The sequence below is a fragment of the Manis javanica genome, chromosome 4 (genome assembly GCF_040802235.1).
Source record: "Manis javanica isolate MJ-LG chromosome 4, MJ_LKY, whole genome shotgun sequence".
NCBI classification, from domain to species: domain Eukaryota; kingdom Metazoa; phylum Chordata; class Mammalia; order Pholidota; family Manidae; genus Manis; species Manis javanica.
Window position 1 is genome coordinate 122,807,587 of NC_133159.1, and position 20,155 is coordinate 122,827,741.

General features: G+C 47.0%; 1 pseudogene; it reads right to left on the reverse strand.

Moving 5' to 3' along the window:
- The window catches only part of LOC108387707 (dynein axonemal heavy chain 9-like), a 353,770-nt pseudogene extending 334,028 nt beyond the window's left edge, over positions 1–19,742 (reverse strand).
- Positions 19,743–20,155: the final 413 nt, after the last annotated feature.

The following is a 20,155-nucleotide window of genomic DNA, read 5'->3' on the forward strand; positions in this document are numbered from 1 at the left end:
GGGCTGCATGAAATATGTTTGGGTAATCAATAGCCTGTGTCCACTGCGCTGGGCTGAGCAGGGAAGAGATGGGGAGCCAGGCGGCAGGGGGGGTGAGCTGGAACATGGGTTTGGGAGATGGACCATGAAAGACAGGAGGAAATAGCAGGACGGGGAAAGGAGCAGCCACAGGAAAAAGGAAAAGCATGGAAATTCAGGGTGAACCACAGAGGTAAGGGGAAACAAAACAAGAGAGAGAAAGAAAGCGAAGGAAACAAAGTAGAAGAGAAGGACGAGCCAAAAGCAGTAGAGAAAAGAAATGGTGGCATTTGGCCCAAGAGCAAGGAAATAAACCAGAGCAAAGGAGGGGAAACTCAGGAGAGGAAGGAGCAGAGCAACAGAGAGCATGGTGACATTCAAGTCATCCTCTGAGTAGACTGGGGCCACTGCTTTTTTACACATCCATGCCCTTGATTCAGAAAGAAACAGCAGCCTTTGAGACAGCTATTGTGAGGGTAATGACCCGGGGGAGACTGGGGGCTGGCGCTGCTTATATTTACAGAATATACCCAGCAGATTAGGGGCCCCCATGGTAGAAGAGCTGTCTATATGCAAAGTCACATCATTAGCACGTGTGCACAGGGTAAGGTGCTCTCTAGCCAACAGTCATTTAGGAGCTGTGCTCCCCTCCCCTCCCAGGGCGGCTGCCAGGCAAGGCCAGCAGCGCCTCCACTGTGGTGGCTGTAGGAGGACAGGCTGGAGGGGGAGGTTCTGCCCCGGGCTAGCCCTCGGTGGAGGGGTTGATGTAGGAGAGGAGAGGAATGGGGACGGGGAGGGGAGAGGCTGCGCAACACAAGCGAGTGGTGATGGAAACTGCTGCAGAAAAAGGAGGCATTTAGGATAAAGCTAGATATCAATTATTTACACTCGCCATGATCCGGAGAAGGGTTTAAGGTGAGCCTTTCTTAAGACCTAGCTTCCGGCTTCCTCACTTACACATTTTCTCTGCCTCCCTGCCTTTCCCCAGCATCTTTCTCTGGAGAATTCCTACTCCAGTTTCAAAACGTATTTCCTCTTGCCCTCCACACTTTCTCAGAGCCCCTCTCAGTCAGGGACCTCTTGTTTTTGCTCCCAATTCCTTGCACACCAGTTTCAGTTTCTATCATGGCATTCACTACACCTCAGTGAAGGTTCCTGTCTTTCCATCTTGGATCTCCTCCGTTCGTCTCTGTACCTTCTCCTGCTTTCTGGCTAAACCAGGCTTCTTACAGGCAAAACCAGGTTTCAGCCATCATTGTATCCCCAGCTCCTAGCCCTGTTCCTGGCAGTGCCAGCGCTAGACCAATGCTTCCTGAACTGAAACCAATACATTCAATCTCATACACCCTTATTCTCATAATCCCATTGTTTATGCCACTCCTTACAGCCTCTTCTCAACATGTCCCCTCTTTTTCATCCCAAATCTCTGATCACAGCTGAAACATGATTCTAATTTCTTCTTGGTCCCTGTGACTATTGTAGTAATCTTGAACTTGACCCCAAATTTCTCAAGTAAGTTTTAGGAAAACTATTATTTCATTTTATTATGTCCACTACCCTCCCTGCAGAGCTGTAAAGTAGGAAAAGACCAGCAAAGCATATTAATGTCTGAGGATGAAAACAATGAAAGGAAAAAGCCTCATGTTTTCTCACCATGCCCTTAAACTAAGGTTCATATTAACCTTTTAAAAATTGCAGGAAAGTCACAACTTTTAGCAAAAGTCCTGTTTCTTTTGCACCGGGATTCAGTCTTACAGTTTTCAGAGCCACCTTGAGGGTGAGAGTACAGCAGGAGAAGTTCGACACGGTGGCTGGGTGGGAATGGCCAGCTGCATGCACATCAGCTCACCTGCATTTTGCACATGGAATTCTGAGCAAGAGTTCATTTGAAACAAAGTTTGAAGATTATGGGTACATTGAAAAACAGCCTAATTAGTTGACTGATTCCTTGGGCCTTCTTCCTAAATGAATCTATGAACAGAATTTCCTAAGCTTCTAACAGAACCACCATTACATGAGGTCAGTCCAATGATCAACCCAGAGACTGACTGAATCTTATTCTGGGTTCCGCCAGCAGAGGGTCACCCCAGGTTGTGCTGGTCCTTTTCCTCTTTTGCCCTTTGACTCTGGATCACTCACTCCTGTATGGAGCTGGGAGCCTGATGTGCACGAGGACACTCACCTGCACCATGAGTAGTCGTCCCAGGAAGCCGTCCACATGCACAAAGACCAAAGCAGATGGGAAATCCCACTCCCTCACTTTCTGGTTCTCTTTAAAGTAAGTATGGAGATTCTCCCTTCGGTCCTGAAACACCTGCTTGAAGAAGTTCAAGGTGTCCACAACGACCTGCAGTTTCCTCTGACTTTCTTCCACCTCACTTCTCAAGAGGTCTTCTGGGCTGAGATAATTAGAGGCCTGGAATTTAAACAGATGAGTGTCACTATGCCAGCCGGCAGGTACGGGACATCCCATAGCTTTTCCCATCCCACAACTCAGAACCGAATGATTAGTGCAAGCAATATTTTTTGGAAACATAATACAGGAAGCACCTGATCCCGTCCTCAGTTCCAGAGGTGGACTGGGACCTGGGTTCAAGCCAGATTGCCAGTGATTGGCTCAGGGTGTATAAGTGGACAGAAGTAAGAAAACACAGCGAGACTTCTTTTGGGCCAGCTGGGGGGTGCAGGGAACAGTGTTCTTTCCCAAGGGTTCCTGATTTAATTGTTTTCTAGAGTAAAATAATTCAAGTGCAAGAATTCTTCGAACTATAATTTTTTCTCTGTCTCCAAGAGACTTGAACCTGGAATGCTGTGGAGCAACTTTAGACAGTCACCTTCCCCACCCCAGGGAGGGGCAGAAATAACTGGGTCCTGGTGGCATCATCTAAGGGCTAAAGCCAGTCTTACACATGAGCCAACAAATTACCATTCTGCTGAGGCTAGTTTTGGTTGGGTTTCCTTATATTTTCAACCAAAAGAGTCCTGGCTACTAAACATGCAGTCCTGGTCTAGGAGCTCAAGAACTGGCTTCTGGCCCTGGATTGGTTGACCTTTGGCAATTTGTTAAACGTAAGCCTTAGCCCACATTCTAAATCATACTAATAAATTCATAAGGCTCTCCCTGTGCAGGGTGCATCTGAAAGTGACCGAGATCATGAAAATGCCACTGTGTTTTGCAGCCTGCAATGTTCTCCATAGATGTGAGTTATTATTTGATACTTTTTATGTATGTTCATTGTTTTCTCAGGGTTACAGTTCTTTAGAGGTAAAAGAAGCCAGTTTTAGGGGCAGGTTGCTCAAGCCTCATTAAGGCTTCCTCATGGTTCATGTTGCCCTGCCGCTGCGACCAGAGTTCCTAAGATGGACGACCATGAAGTGTGTGACCCAAGAAGCTACTCCGTAGCTCACAGGCACTGAGTTCCCAGCAGTGCAGGGCTCAGGGTAAGCCTTGCTGTACATGATCTCCTTGGAGCCTCACAACCACGCAGCAGCCCTTTGAGATCAGTCCTCTTCACCCCTGCACAGAGCACGGAGTGAGGCACAGAGCAGGTAAGGAACGTGCCGGGGCACACCCAGCTGCCAAGTGGTGATACAGTATTTGGCACAGGAATGCCTGACTCCAGAGGGAACACTCCTAACTGCTGCTGACTTCACGCCAGACCATCGGCACAGGTGATTAAAGAGGTCAAAATTTGTCTCCTCCACCCCACCCTTCACTTTCCCCTAGGGCTTGCACAGAGAGGAAAGGAAAACTGGTCCTCCCAAGTATCCCAGCACTACGAGAACAGCTTTGGGAGTTATTGGCTGTGATGTAACATAATTCAAGTGTGAGAACCTTTGCACCATAATTCTCTGCCCTGAAAAAAGTGCACACTTTCCTCTTCCCTGAGATTCAGTGCACCAGCCCCCAGGGACAGGTTGTTCGGGATCCTGGGGCAGCCAACCTGCTGGATGAGAAGGTTGCAGGTGTGCTGGAGCAGCACCATGAGCCTCCCTGGGGAGTGGTAGGACTTGCACGTGGCCCAAATGAGACAGACCACGTGGAGGAGAGGCTGAAGCTGTGGCTTCACCTCGGGAAACTCCATGGTCTTGAGGGCCTCCAGGTGGTGGTGCAGTGGCCTCAGGTGCATGTGGATGTCCTGAGCCTCTGCCAGAGCTGGAAGGAATAGGAGATAGTCACCTTCCCTGCTGAGGCTCACAGCCACCATGTGTCATAGCCACTGAGGGTCTTAGCCACCAAGAGGAGTCCTGTGCCTGGGAAGTAAAGATCTGTAAAGCACTGGCTGCAATCTCTTCTTAAACTTTGAGAACAGAGAAGCCTGTTTCCTAAAATCTTCCTAGCTCTAAGGAGGAAATACTGATATCTGAAGACCCCTGGATAGTAAGGATAACTTTCTGAGGAGTCTTGCACAAAAATTCCTGTATCTGGACTTCTCCCTGGCCCTCCTGGCCCTGCTCTGGTGCTCTGTGTGTAGAACATACCTGGTGATTGCTAATTCCTGTACTGCTATCTCCGAGGAAACACAGAATAGGTGACAGAGGACAAGGTTTAGAATCAGAAAGATCTGCCTTCCTGTTGTATGATTTGGGCATATTTAAATTTAACTTCTCTGAATTTCAAAAATAGTCTGAACAGTAACAAATTAGAAAGTTCTTCTGAAGGTTTGAAGGTAGCATGGAGAGATTCTTCATACACAGCCATCACGGTGCCCAGACCAAAGCAGGTGTCCCGTAAATGGTAATGATGCTGATAAATACTTGCTAATGAGGAATCTCGTTGAGCTCATATGGAGATGTCACAGGGAACAGAGAAGTAGCCCAGCCTGACTGTGGCAAGGCTCCGCTTGTTTTCAAAGCTAGGAAAATCTCCTGCCATTTCCTTTGACCACAGCCACCAAAACACGCTCCTTTCACCAGTCATCTTGTGCCTGAGACCAGAAAGTAGGAAAACCCATAGCATCAGGTACTAATTCTGTATGGCCACTTAAAGGGTACTGAACAAAGCCCATTGAACAAACTGAGCCAGAACAGTGAGTTTATACAGGTTGGTTCATCCCTGGACAGATAATCAGGTACTGTCCTATGAGAGAAGACGTTCTTAGCTCATATTATATGGGTGAAGTTCTGCATTTATCCTAAAGGAAAGCTCAAAATATGTACGATTTAGTAAACAGTTGCAATATGCAGGCATTTTTCTACTCCCTAGGTGTGTACCATCTCATAGGAAGCCCTGTGAGGTAGCTTTATTATCCCCACTTTATAAGTGAAGATATTAAGGCTCAAATACCTTGCCCAGGGTCTGCCTCTGAATTGGCCAGCCCTGCCTAGCTGAGCAAAGTCAAGATTATCCCATGTATTTATCATGTTAAATCCCTCACTGGATGGTTGTGGTGCTCATGACACACAGTAGTTTGTGATATGTACATCTGTATTTTATATCCCAAGTAGAGCTGTGGGAAGCAGTATGTGAATTGGATTTTGAAAGTCAAATGTCACGGTAAATTGATTAAAGCAGTGATTCTTAAATGGGGAAGCTGATGTGAATATCAAAACAGCTGTGTGGGAATAGGCGCTACCAGAATCTAGCAGCCACTCTGGTGAGCACATGCCTGCTTGTACATGTGCTATAGGAAAAGGGGCTGAGACCACCAGGCCAGAGTAGCTTTCTCTTTATGATGCCTTCTGTAAGAAGCAAAATCTCCTGTAGCCAAACAAGCACTCCCCTAATTTTTAAGCGCACAAATGTTTGAGGACTGGCTTATCCAGTCCAGGGTGCAACGATCTTCAATCACAAGGTAGATGAAGAGATGAACAGAGTTAAGCACACACCTTTTAAAAATGCAAATATAAACTGCCTGTTATACAGTGATGTTTAGTGGTTTGCTGGTAAATCTTTAACAACAGGCTTTTCAGGGACAAAATCCTTCATTTGTAGCATTTGCCAATTTCTGTGGTGCAAATAATCCCAATCTTTCCACCGTGTCTGATTTCAAGCTACTAAACTGACTTCACTGAGTGTTGGGCAGAGGGGTTGAAAAGAGGTACATACAGCAGGCTCTCATGAGAAACTGCTAGCCAGTCCAGGCTGGCTCCAGCATACCACTGGACCTTGACTTCTCTTCTGCGTATCTGCCTACAAAGATCCTGGGTTGGCAACCAGGCTGTTCTAGGCAATCCTGCCCCTAGAAGCCAGAGACAGAACTCCCTAATTAGTCTTTATTGCCCTGTTTTCTCCCCTTCAGGATTCTGTTGCTTCCTGCTTTCCGAGGTTCTTCATGCAGACAATCTTTTTCCCACACTTTTTCCTATGTCATTTTAACCACCTTTTTTTTATGTATCACTGTATTCTAATCTGTGCCTGCTAATCCAGGAATATTTCTTCTCCTTTCCCCCTCTTCAGTCCATCAGTAGCCAAAGGACTGCCTGATTGAGACTAATAATGACAATGCACATGTAAATACATTTACTTAGGGTAAAGCAAGACAGATGCTCTGAAACTCAATTAGAAATGAGAAAATCCACCACCAGCCTCTAAAAGCTTTTTATTCTCAGGTGAACATACCAAAATTTCAGGCCAAGTCTACCTAACTCCTTTAATCAACATTTCTTTTCTTCCATCATTGGAAGTAAGCTATATATTTAAAGGATTTATAATTTTATAATAGTGTGTATCTGGTATTATTATAATGGTATTGTTTTTTTTCTAATTTCTTTTCATTGCCAGCATATCCTCTACTGTAAAAGAACCAAATTCTTTTATAACTATTAATCAATAAGAATGATTATAATCTATGGATCTATTAACGTGAAAAATATATCTAGGGCTCTAAAGAGCCAACTCATAAGTATACTTTTTACTTTTCTTACTACCTGTTATTTTATTTCAGAGCTCTAGATTTCAATCATTTGCATCCCTCATTTATGATATATCATGTCTGCTTACTACCTGTAGTACTTAATACTTTTCTCTAAATTGATCAATAAAATCATATAAAATGAAAACTTCCAATCACTACCACAAATGGAAACTGGTATCACTTGCTAAAAACAGTTGCCCTTTCATGCATTTTTAATAGACCTGTCCATATGTCTCCCACCGTCATCCCTCACAGCAACAGAGGTAAACACACCACTCTGGGGACACCTGTCCCATTTGAATTGAAGTATAAATTGGGAACAACTATTGATTCCTCCAGGACACAAAAATCTCTCAGCGAAGCAATAAACTAGGGCCTCAAGAGGGCCGGCATTCCAAGCCAGCTTCAGGTGCTGGTAGAGTGGCCTCTGTGATAAGATTTTAAGGCCCAGAAGTACCTGAAAGACTAGCGACTTATGCTGCTTTATCTGATATAAGCACATGTCAGAAACTCCCCACTGGAACTTTCACCCCTTTAGCTGAGTGGTTTCCAAACCCCAAGGCATGAGGAAGAGAAGGTGGGACAAGGTGGGACTAGTGGGTTCCAGACACAGGGCTCTCTCACCTCTAACAGAGCAAATTCGTCTCTCCAGAAGAGAAAAAGGGTTTGGACATCACTGCTTGGATTAAGCTTAAATCATAAGAAATTGCAAGTACCTTTTTAAAAGTACATTCTGACCTATAATACTGAATAGCTGCGAGGAGGTTTGATAGGAGAAAGAAAAGAAGGAAAGTACACTGGGGAGAGGGGATGAAGCCTGAAAAAATTTACCTACTTCTAATTATAGACTTTGCTGGCTTTGCAATTTTGACAAGGGCCTATGTTGTCTGGTGCTCAGATGGCCAGGAAATTGCAGTCCTGTCTGACAGCAGAAACAGAACAAGCAGAATGGAGCTAGAAATGGAACAAACTTCTCAAGGAACTGGGGGTGGAGGAACCTGAATTCCAGATTCCAGGTGAGAAATTACAATATGCGTTTGGACAATTCAGTACAGTCAATATAGTACTGCCACTGATAACATCTCACAGTGGCCCAGGAAGTCCAGGGTTAGTGTGTGCGTCATAATCATGGTACACACAAAAGCTCAGAGAGGTTGGGTGACTTTGCCAAGGTCACAAAGCACTAGGAATAAAACAGAGCACAGGGTAGCTGCTTTCCTGCTTCGAGATTTGGAATTCTCGCCACGATACCAGATTATGTCAGAGTGCAAGGTTAGAAGGACTGGAAGCTGCTGAAATCAGAGACAGATGATGACTCAGCATTAAATACCAAATTTCAGTCAAACATATTTATGAAAATACTTGCTGGTCCTCACCTGCAATGACATCTCTGAACATGGCTTGAAAAGCTGGGAAGTAGCTGCTCTGAAGCTTGTCCAGGAGCCCAGCCATGCCCCTCACTTTTATCGTTCTCAGTTGATTGTAAATATACTCCAGATCCTCAGACCTGAAACATGGTGGAGAAGGGTGAAGCCAGGTGAACATCAGGAAACACTAGCCATGCTGCGATGACCCACCCTCACATAGACAGAGGAGAGGCCGGCTCTGGCCCAAACAGCCAGGGCATCTGTTCCTGGACCATGATGACCAAGGCCTGAGATGGGAACAGGTTCAAAGGGCAGCTCCAGGAGGTAACAGCAGGGAACCCCACTGTACCATCTGATGGCTTATAGCCTGGCAACTGGAAGTCATTAGCTCTCGCAGTGAGGTTTGGGGCAGGGTGAGAGAGGTGTTGTCAGAGGAAGAAGGCTGAGGAAGGCCCCACAGTAGGTCAGCAGAAGGTCAGAAACCAGGCAAGGTGGGTGGACTGGGTGGGGGGCAACCCAGCATGATGGTGCAGACAGGGCTGGAGCCCTACAGGCATGACTGGTCATTGACATGGACAATATCCATTCACAGCAAGGACAGGGACATTGCCTTGAACATCTGTCTGCTTTTGAGTAAAGGATTAATCAGCACAATGATAAATAGGAATGAGGAAATGGGGAGTGTGGGGAAAATTGAAGACCCTAGGCCAGGATCCTCACCCTACCCTAAACTCCTTGGTGATGTAATTGGCCTGCTGCTAGGCTAATACTTTCACACCTGCAGGCAATGAGCTATTATTGACTGAGTCACTATATAAAGAGCTCTGTCCAGTGCTCTGGTGGAGGCAGAGATGAAGGAGGATTATGGACCCACAGACTGCTGGATGCAGACGTGATTCTAGTGCTCGACCTACTGCCAGGAGAGTAAAACTGGGTATAAACCCTGTTAGTCCAAGAACGTTCTGTTGTCATTTCTCGGTCTCACTCCGTTCACTCATAGTGAACTTGCTTGCTTGGGGATAAAACCCAAAGGCCAGACTGAGAGAAAGAAGGGTAATGAGCAGGAGCAATAATTAGGTCTTTCTGGAACCCTGTGGGGCTTGGACATAGTGGATAAAGGGCTTCCCAGCCCTACTAACCATTGGCTGGGACCTAGGAGAGACTGTTCTACAGCCAACCACCAAAATCCTCTTTTGTCTAGATCCTTACAAAATGTGTGTGCATATAGCCTTGAGTTTTCAATGGAGAAGGAGCAGACAGGTAGAAGAAACATAAGAAAGAGAGTTAATTAATTTTACAAGTAGCTGAAAGAGCCTGTTTTTGAAGAAATATCAGAAGATGTACTGTCTGTAGCCCAAGAAAGGAGGGATGGCTACTGTCCCTCGGGAAAAGTATGCATCTTCTGTGCATAGAAAAGTTGTCTACTGAGCTGCCTGCCCTAGAGTGATGGGAAACATCTGGGAGTGGCAGCAGACTCAGTGGCCGGCTCCCCAGGCATTATCCTCTGTATCCATCTGCTCCCCAGGGTTTGTACCTACCTGTTTTTCCAGAACTCCAGCTCCACCTTCGGGGTGGGATTCTCCCCTTGCAGGACTGGCTGGGAAGACAGTCTCCTGAGTACCACCTGGACTTGGTGGCTCCACTGGATCACTGCCAACTCGATTGCATAGATGACTGACTTATCTGTGGAATCCAAGCTGTGAAAGACACAACAAATCCCCTGGGCTACTGGAGATGACTTAATTCTCAGTAACAGTCCCCAAACAGAACCCCAAACCTTTTAAAAATAGGTCAGAGTTCCATTTAGTCCAGGCACTCGTAACTTTTGTTAGATGATAGCCTCTGATGAGTGGTCAATGAAAAGTACAAGCCCTCTTTCTCCAGACAAAATGCTTGTGCATGGGCATGCACACAATTATTCATGACCTGCCATTTCCTCATTCAGTCTTAGTTCTGTCCTGAGCCCCAAAAGGAAACAGTTCATTTACCTCCTTCTCCAAGGCAGACTGTCAGCCACCTGAACACCACTATTGACTTCATTTTGTCCTCATATTTCCAATGAAGAATGGAATTCCCAAGCATTCCCCCTCATACACCTTTTTACAATAAATAAATTAGGGATATTTTGAAAGGGGCTGAATGTCCAAAACATACTGTGGTTGCTTTTTCACAAAGTCTTAACTGACAACCGTTCATACCAAGAACCCAGGGCACAACTGATGCACAAAGAGAATCTATAATATGCATTTTTATGAGAAACCCACCTTCACTTAATTTAGTTCAATTCATATTTGTTGAGCAGCGATATGGCACAAGGGATTATGGAAGGTATTAAAGGTAGAAGATAGTCACCTCCCTGAAATATGATCCAGCCTTCTGGGAAATTATCAAATTTGAACAAAGGGAGACAAACTCAATAATAATTATATACCGAAACACTGACTACATTGAATGTTATTATGTTAAAATACAAGAGGAACAGGAAATGGGTAATTTAAATTTATTTATTTTGAAAATTGGATACTTTTATTAAACCACACTAAGTTTTCCAGTTAACTGGGAAATTGCTTCAAATTATGTATGTAGCAAATTACTTCCAATAGCAAAAACTCATTATGAAGTACATTGGCATCCCAGCAATACTTCTTCAGTTCAAATCATGGGCCATGAACACATAGCAATGACAGTCAGATTTTTGGAAACTTTGGGCAACATGGCAGGCCAACCTCATGTAGCTGCTGTCACACACTCAGAGATGACAAAAATGTATCATTTAGAGACATAGGCTGGCCTGAAAGAAAAAGATCTCCCATTATACACCTTTTTAAAAATAAATAAATCTAGGGAGGGCTTAGAAGGGGTTAAACACCCATTTTGGTTGCCTTTCATGGGAGAAAAACAAAGGTAGCTCACAGCAGGAATGGTAAGTAGAAGCTGCTGGTGGATTTCACTCTGAAAGGGAGAAGAGGCTGGTGTTTTAATGTGCCCTTGGTGCAGGAAGTATGGCCTTCAGCCTAAACAAAGCCAGGTTTGTTTTTGTGGGGAAAAAAAAAATCCCTAGGACTTAAAGTGTCCAGCTGCTGGTGGGGAGGGTCTGGGATAGCAGGGGCATGATGTGCGGGGCGAATGCTGGGCAGTGGCACAAGACCCCCAGGCTGGGTCTTTGCTGATGATGACACGCTGTCCTGCTAAACAAACTAGTGACCCCATTGGAACTGCTCTTGGCCCTGAAATAATCTGAGCAGAGAAGGGCCACATTGCTGTGAGAGCCTTAAAAGCCTTCAGGCAGAGGGACAGGGCAAGGGTAATAATTAGCGGAAACATACAGTCGGAGGATGTTGGCAAACAGAGCAGACAGTGGGCTTGTGTGCAGTACAAGGAGCTGTGCTGTCAGGAACAGCATAAAGAAAACATGCAAACAAACCAGCATCTCCCATATCTCAGAGGCCCATATGGCCAGGCGGGTGGTACTTACATGGTCTCACTTTCAGAACCCACAAACTCTATTTTTTCTGAGCCTGCTGGAAGAGGCAGCAAAGTTTTCCCCTTCACTTGCTCAAGGATGACCAGGAGGTCACACTGGAGGCTGTGGGCATGCCGCTGGACATCTTGACGTACCACGTGGGGCCAGTCTAGGTGATTCTGTTCATTGGCCAAGACAGGCATAACAACCTGGAACAGACATGCATGGGAAAGAAAGGTATGCGTTCTACTTCTGAGACCTTGAAGAAAAGCTACTCTGAGAAACACCCAGAAAGCCCTACACCGCCTTCTCCGGTGCTGGTGCTGTGGGGCTTGACACTGGAACCAGCATTATGACACCTGATATAATCAGGAGGGCCTCGACTCTATCCTGCAGATAAGGTCCCCTAGCCAAACAGCCCTTCTTATCAAAAGGACTAGGCCCAGCTGCTGCTTATCCCTGAGAAGCGGGCTTCAGATCCATGCCAGCCAGTGGAATTATTCAAACAAGCCAATCCCATCCTCCCACAGGACATCCCACCCCCTCTTGATACTACAAAGAGGGCTTCGCACAGCCCTGGTTGTTCACTCTGTTCCCAAATTCAGCCTCCATGTGGCCCTGCATGGCACTGTGTCCGGCTCCTCTGGACTGTGAATATATGTGATGAATAAACTGCTGTTGGTCCCATCTGTCCAATGTTGTATGCTTGGTCATCCCCATAACCCTGGGGCAGGAATCCCTCCTTCATCAGCAGGGTGAGCGGGAGGGGACTGAAACTGTCCCAAAAGCCAGAGGCAAAACACAGGACAGATGCAAGTAAGGATGACTCTGTCCACAGGTGGCCTAAGGGGGCATCTGAAAAAAGTAAGCCAGCTTGAGGACCTTGAATCTATCTGGAGGGTGAACACTAGTTGGTTTTGACTACCCAACATAGTTCCTCTTCCTTGGCACTCATCTCCAGATCCAGGGGAGGACCTGCGGCCAAATCGGAGCCGATGAGAATCAACGTCTCGTCTGAATTTTTTGAGGGAGAGAAGCTTTCTCTTTTCTCTGAGCCTGGAATATTTGGTGGCCATCTTGCTACCACATGGACCCTTAGGGGGAGTTTATAGATGGAGAGAGAGCAAGTCCTGTGACATCACTGGAGCCCCTGGATCATGATGCTCTTGAACTTCCTGAGCTAATTTAAATTGAGGTTCCTGCCACTCCCAACTTAAGAAATTGTAATTAACATACCTCACTAGGAATGTATACCTGTCAAAAGCTCACAGCTAATGGGAAGGGAGTATGAGAAAGAAAAACAGAGGATCAGGTAATGGTTAAAAGAACTACATTGAGAAGAAAATATGGACTCATGTGGTTGGGTGGGTTCTATACATGACCAATGAGTCTGTGTGGCTGTGACACAGAATACTTGGACCCAGCATGGGAATCGAGGAGGGTGATCCTTGCCTGCCCTGTCTGGAAAGAATGAACTGAGAACTTACAAGGTGAACAGAGACAGAATGTCACAAACTGAGCTTTATTCATATTTATGTTAAGAAAGGACTCTGTGGGCCCAGAGCAAAGGCCTACCAGGGGAGAGAGTATGAACAGGAATTCTCCTAGGATCTCAAAGCAGGTACTATATCTCATTTGGTCTTTATTTACCCACCATCCTCCCTAAGGTCTGGCATGCAGGAAGCTCTCAGCAGAGATTCATAGGATAACATAATACTTGCTGTCTGAAGAAAAAGTGGTGGATGGGGTTGGGTTGGACTTTGGAGGGCTCTGAGTAATAGAAAAATAATAAATATGGACTTTTGATGAAATGAAAAACTATGCATTCAATAATTTAATGAATATTTATTGAGCATCTACTATGAGCTAGTACTGTTCTGGGTGCTGGGAAGGTGCATCAGTGAGCAAAATAAAGATTGCTGACCTCATGAAGTTCATATTCTAGGGGAAAGACAGTCAACAAACAAGTTCTGTGAAAAAAAGTCTAAACAAAGCAGGTGAGGAGGACCAGGAATGTGGGCTGGAGGGGTTGTAATCATTCAGTGGAGTGATGGGAGGCAGACCTCACTGAGAAGGTAACATTTGAACAAAGTCTAGGGAGGGTAGTGAGGGTGAGGTGCAGACTCTTAGGGGGAACATACTGCAGGTAGAAGGAATAGCCAGCGCAAAGGCCCTGAGGTGGGAGCATGCCTAGGGTGGCCCAGGAAGAGTGTGGAGGTCAGTGAAATGGGAACAGGGTGAGGGAGAAGAGCAGGGCTGAGTCAAGCAGGTCAGAGCACAGGCGGCCCTACCTGTGGGATTTTGATTTTCCCCCTCAGAGGAACGGCAATCACTGGAGGGTTTTGAGAAAAGGGCTGACATGGTCTGACACCTTTTTTAGAAGGGTCACTCCAGCTGCAGTGTTGAGAATAGACTGTAGGAGCCTAAGCAAGAGAAAGGGATGGGTTAGCAAGCTGTGCTATGACACAAAAGACAGTGGCTTGGCATGGGAGTAGTGGAGGAGATAAAAGAAATGGTGTGATCCTATACACATTTTGAAGATTTGGCCATGATTTCTTGATGGATTAGTTACAGGGCTGTGAGAAAATAAAAGGAGTCAGGATGACTCCAAGCTTTGGGATTTGAGTAACGGGAGGAATGGCACTGCCAGTAACTGGTGTGGGGAAGAGAAAGGGTGGAGTATGTTCTCGACAGAAGACCGGGAATGCGTTTTTGGACACATTAGCATTTGATACATCTGTTGGACTTCTGACTGGGGACATTGCGTAAGCAATTGGATATGGTGGCTGGGAGTTCAGAGAAGACTAAAGGTAACAAATTGGGTAGATGTCAGGTACCGATCGTTTGTGGAGCTCTGAAGGCGAGTGAGTGCCCACAAGGAATTGAGTATACGTACAGAAAAGATGTCCCAGGAACAAGCCCTAGGATTCCCATGTTAGGAAGTTGGGAAGGAGTCGGGGTGCCATCAGTGGAGACTGAGAGGGAGTGGCGATGTGACAGAAGGACACTGGAAGGCTGTCTCCTAAAAGCCAAGGGAAGAAAGGAAAGGGTCATCAGGAGCTATGTCAAGCGCTTCTCGCAGGTCAAGCAGGAAGAGTACTGATAATAAGCCTCCAATTAATGGAGGTCACTGGCGATACTGGCAAGTTCTTTCATTTTTCTTCCATGCAATGCAGGGGTAAGGGCCCTGTGAGTGCGTATAAGATAAAGCAAGAAAAGAAGGGGACACAGCCAGAACAGACATGGATTCTAGACATGTTGCTAGAAAGGGGACCATAGAAACAGGATGGTAGTTGACGGAAGGAATGAGGATTTTGTTGATGGGAATTATCTAGTACAGAGGGGAAAAATAGGAATGTAGGAGAGAGGGGAGGATTGCTGGAGTGACCACCTCAAGGAGGTGAGAATGGGCAGAATTAGTCCAAAAGCGGCAGTTTTAGTCCTTGGGTGGGCATCAGGTGACAGCAGTCTGCAGCCACGGGGGGGATGGCAGCACACTGAGTACAGCTATTGGCAGATGAGCTAGATAAAAGCAGCTGCGGAAATTTTATTCTATTATTTCTGTTTTTTTAAACCAAGCAAGCATTCACAGAGTGAGGTTGATAGAGGAGATTTTGGATATTTGAGGGAAAGAAAGAAAGTGTGCAAGAGTGATTATGAAGAACAAGAAAACAATTGGCACTGGAGGTATGGGATGTCAGTCGGAAAGCATAAACCTCTGTTGGAGGTTTGGGGCCATGAATTTAAAGTGGAGCCAGTTGTTCTCTTCTCTGGCCCCACTCAGCTTCATGGCTGCAGGTATGGAGTAGGCAGAGGCTGGATTTCACCAGGATTATAATTCTGCCAAGCAGGTACAACAAAGCAGAGCAGAGGCCAGTGTGTCAGGAGCAAGGGAATGAGGAGAATGATGGTGCACTCCAGCTGGCTAATGGAGAGAGAGGGACAGTGGGAAGGTGGTGGGAGCCACAGAATGGAAATTCTAGCAGAGTCACGAGCTTGTTGTGGTGACATGGGACAGAGTGAGCTGGAAAACAGGAGCAGTGGCCAGAGAAAGAGGTGCCTGAAATTGGATCATGAAGGGACGGTTTGGTAATTCAAGGTCTGGGAAGGGGTGGGAAAGGGTGGTTAAGATAGGGAGGAGTAAGGCTCAAGGAGCCCAGAGGCCGCCTGTTTGGAAGGATCATTTGTGTGTCTACTGAAATGGTCACCTATTAAGACAGGAGTAGTGCTGGGGAGGGTCAGAGTGGAGTGGGAGCCCAATCACAGAGGAAGGAAGGCAGTGTCATCAGGACCTGGTGCAGCAATGAGGAGAGAGGGTGGCTTTGTCTGATGGCATGAGATTCAAACTGGAGGCTTTCCAACATGAATCAAGAAGCAGCCTAGAGGAGCAAGGACACCTGTCTCACCTCCAGGCCCAGAGGTAGAAGGGCAGTGGGGGAAATAAGGCTGCGCCTCCGAGAAGAGTCAGGTTTGGATTAGAGAAAGGTGACAGGACAGTCAGAGAAGTGAGGGCGCTTTTAAATGGGATGCAGACCAGCAATAATTCTTACCCTTTAGGGAATATCTACAACATCACACACTCTGTTCCAGGTGCCCTAATACATTAGTTCTAAATTTCATGACACCCTGCAAGGTAGTTTGACACTGAAGAGGTGAGCTGACCTGCTCACATTACACTGATGAAAGTGACAGAATCAGGATTTGAGTCCAGGTCCATGCAACTCCAAACCCCATGCTCTCTCCCCAAAACGCAAAACTTTACAACAGCATCTATGTTTCAGAGCTGTAGGAAAAGTAACCAGGCAGCAGTGCAGAAAGTGATTGGGAGGAGGAAGAAAGGGAGCAGGAGAATTGGATACTAAATTGTCTGTTCTTCCTCGGAAACATTTTAACTTTCTACTAGTGTAATGGGACAAAAATGTTAAAAGGTATAGCTTCCTCCCCTGGTTAACACCTCCCCTCCCAACATCCCCCCCGACACACACACACACACACACACACACACACACACACACACACACACACACACACACTCACACACACACTCACACAACCCAGGAAACCTTGTCTTAGGCAGGTGGGGACTTCGCTTTAGTGCTGCTGAAGGGGAGCATGCAGCCTGGTTCAGCCAACGCACAGGAGCAGGGAGGGTCGGCAGCAGAGCTGGGAGGGGCAGGGGGGCTTAGGGCACCAGGGGAAGGCAGGGTTCTGAAGTGACTCTGGAGTAGCTTCAGGGCACATACAAAAAGAAGGTGGCAGAGGAGTGGGTGAATGGCCTAAAGACTGTTGTTAGAGGTTTGAGAAATACAATTATTTTATTTAGAGTTTTAAAAGAGGTACCATACAAACTGCAAAAGCTTTGCAGTGGAAAGTGAGTCTTCCACCTGAAAACGGTAGCATACTATACATACAATTCTGCACATCTTAGAAAATTATTTAAATTGCAGCATTGTTCAGAATAGTCAAGAGCTGAAAGCAACATAAATATCCATCCAGGGAGAAATGGATAAACAAAATGTGTACATGTATACAACGGAATTTTATGGAGCCTTCAAAAAGAAGGGAACTCTGTCACATGGATGAATCTTGAGGACATCATGCTGAGTGAAATAAGCCAGTTACGAAAACTTACAAATACTGCATGATTCCACTTATATGAGGTGCCTAGAATGGTCAAGTTCAGAGGGACAGAAAGTAGAGTGGTGGTTGCCAAGGGATGGGGAGGCAGAGAGAGTGGTTTAGTGGGTATAGAGTTCATTCATGTGGGATGGGGGAGTTCTGGGATCTGTGGCACAGTGTATGTACATGTGGCTGATAATATTGTACCTTACACTTGGAAATTAATGGGAGAGTGAATTTTATTTTATGTGTATTTTTGTTACACACAAATTATCTTAAGGATTATTGCATATCAGTCATTTCTTTTAATTATAGATAGACCTTCATTCATTCACCCAGTACCCTGCTGATGAACGGTCAGTTTGTTTCCAATCTCTTTCAATGTACCAATGAAAATTCTGGAACATTTGAGGATTTGAATTATTTTAAAATCACTTTTGAATTGCCTTTGTTGCTGGATACATTTCCTTTTGCAACCCTGGGATGGACCCACTATCTGCCATATGCATGTGTAGTTCCATCTCTGAACCTTTGTCCAGTCTGCTCCTCACCCCTCAAAAGTTACTTTGTTCTCAATTTATCCTTCCCTTCTTCTTATTCAGGAGCCAGTGCAACACTGGAGGCTAGTTCAGGCTCTCAGACCACCCACACAGCTCTCACCTCTGAGCCCAATGGCACTTTCCATCACCACCATACATTAGGGGATTTTACCCAAGCTTGGACTTCTGCAGGGATGGTGTTCAGACAATGCCCAGCAGTCAAGCCATTTGGGCTGTTAAACACTTCCCCATCTACTGAGAAACCTAGCTTCTAGCTTCTCTGGGTCCCTCAGAGCAACTCTAGCCCCTTCTGGAATTTCCCCTTCAGTAGCTTCCTGATAAAGCAGCTAAAGGGCTTACACTTGACATGGCAGGGAGCCTCCAGAACCTGGTTCCAACACTGGGACCAAACTGTGGAACTACCTCCACCCCAGTCATATGGGCTTTAAATATTTTAAGACAACTACCTCCACCCCAGTCATACGAGCTTTAAATATTTTAAATATATGAGGAATTTCATGGGTGCGACCTTCTCTTCTATTTCTTTGGTATTCCCCATAGCACCTATCACATGAAATACCACATAACCAGTACTCTGAAAACACTTATTTCAGAGCAGGATCCAGAGCATTGGGCCTCCAGAAGCATGCACACTCAACTTACAGGGATGCTTACTCCAATTCCAGAAAGGCCTAAATGTCACAAGAATCTCTCCTGAGCACCCTACCTGAAAGCTCCCACACTCTCCAGGCTTCTGCTATGGGGTCATGGAAGCACTCCATAACCCACATCTCTGGAGAGCTTCTCCCCCAGCTCCAGGCAGACCCCTCCAAACGCCTGTTGGACATTTCCAACTGGATGCCCCAACTTCTTATCTTGGCACATGGCAGACACTTGGCACACGGTTGTGTGATGAATGAAGAAGATGAAGTCAAAGTCAGCCTACCTCCCCTTCTAACTCTTCTCCAGAAGTAAACACTATAGATAGCATTTCACCTCCCTCACCTCACTGACCTAAGAGAAATTCCCCTTTGTTAACCACTTCCTGTCTTCCCAGTACCAGTGTCCAGGAGGGATGAAGAGACTGAGCCTTAAAAAGCAAGCGGTCAGGACCCAGCAGGTACTCTTGGGACTTTAGCGTCCCCTCACTTTGGCCTGAACGCAGGCCAGGCCTGAAACAAGCTTAGCCAGTAGACTTTCTCACCCTGGCCCCTACTCAAATTTCCCCCGCTCCCATTTACAGCTGCCTCACGTCTCAGTGGTCAGCTCCGGCCGGTTCCCACTCAGCCCCACCCCTCCACTCCAACTGGGACCCGCCCAACCATCCTGCTCTCTTCCGACACCCCAAACCCGGCTCCTGGCCTCACTCCCCTGGCCCCGGCCCCCTGCCCCGTCTCCTCCTGCCCTCCCCCTCCCCAGTTGCAGCAGCGCGGGGCCAACACACCCTCACCTCGGAGAAGAGCGCGGACAGGTGCTCCAGAGGGGCTGCGGGCACGTCCCCGCAGAGCACCGAGCCGCGGAGGCTGTAGGGCCCAGGCGGCTCGGGCCTGGTGCGCAGGAAAAAAAGGCCCTTAGCTCGAGGCGTGCCAGAGTCCGGTCCCGCGTCCAGCCCGGGTTGCAGCGCCAGGCCCCGGGCCCGGGCCGCACCACCAGCAGCGGCTGCGGACCCTCCGCAGCATCGCGGCCCAGGAAGGCGTGCAGCAGCCGCTCCGCCTCGGCGGTGCCCGCGCAGCGCTCCCAGGCGCCCGCAGCCGGCCGCAGGCCCTGGACCACGTAGGCCCCCAGAAGTCGCAGTCGCGGGTCGGCGCCGGCTTCGTCTTCTGCGTTCTCCTCAGCTAGTGCGGCCCGCTCCTCCGCGCTCGGCATCTCGCGGCCTCTGGCTGCATCGGGCAGCAGCGGTTTCCCTAGCGACGGGGACGCAGCCGGGGCTACCTCCTCCGCTCCCCTCCTATTGGGCAAAGGACTCATGGCCCCGCCCCTTCCCGTCTAATAAGGTAAGAGGGGGAAGGCTGGGGAAGGGGCGGGATCGCGTCGTTGTTGCTAGGAGACCTGCGGCTGCTCAAGTTTAGCGTGTTGCTTCTCCTATTGCAAATGCTGCAGGGTGATGGTCCTAGGGCACTGCTTTGTAGGATATAAGTGCTGTTAAAGGTCCTGCTAGTTAAGGTCAGATGACATTCCTTAGAGGTCTCCAGACACTGAAAACATTCTGGATGTCCCACCTAGTCCCCAAATGCATACTTCAAACTTGAGAATAATGTCAGATCATAAAATAGATGTCAAAGAATTCAGTGA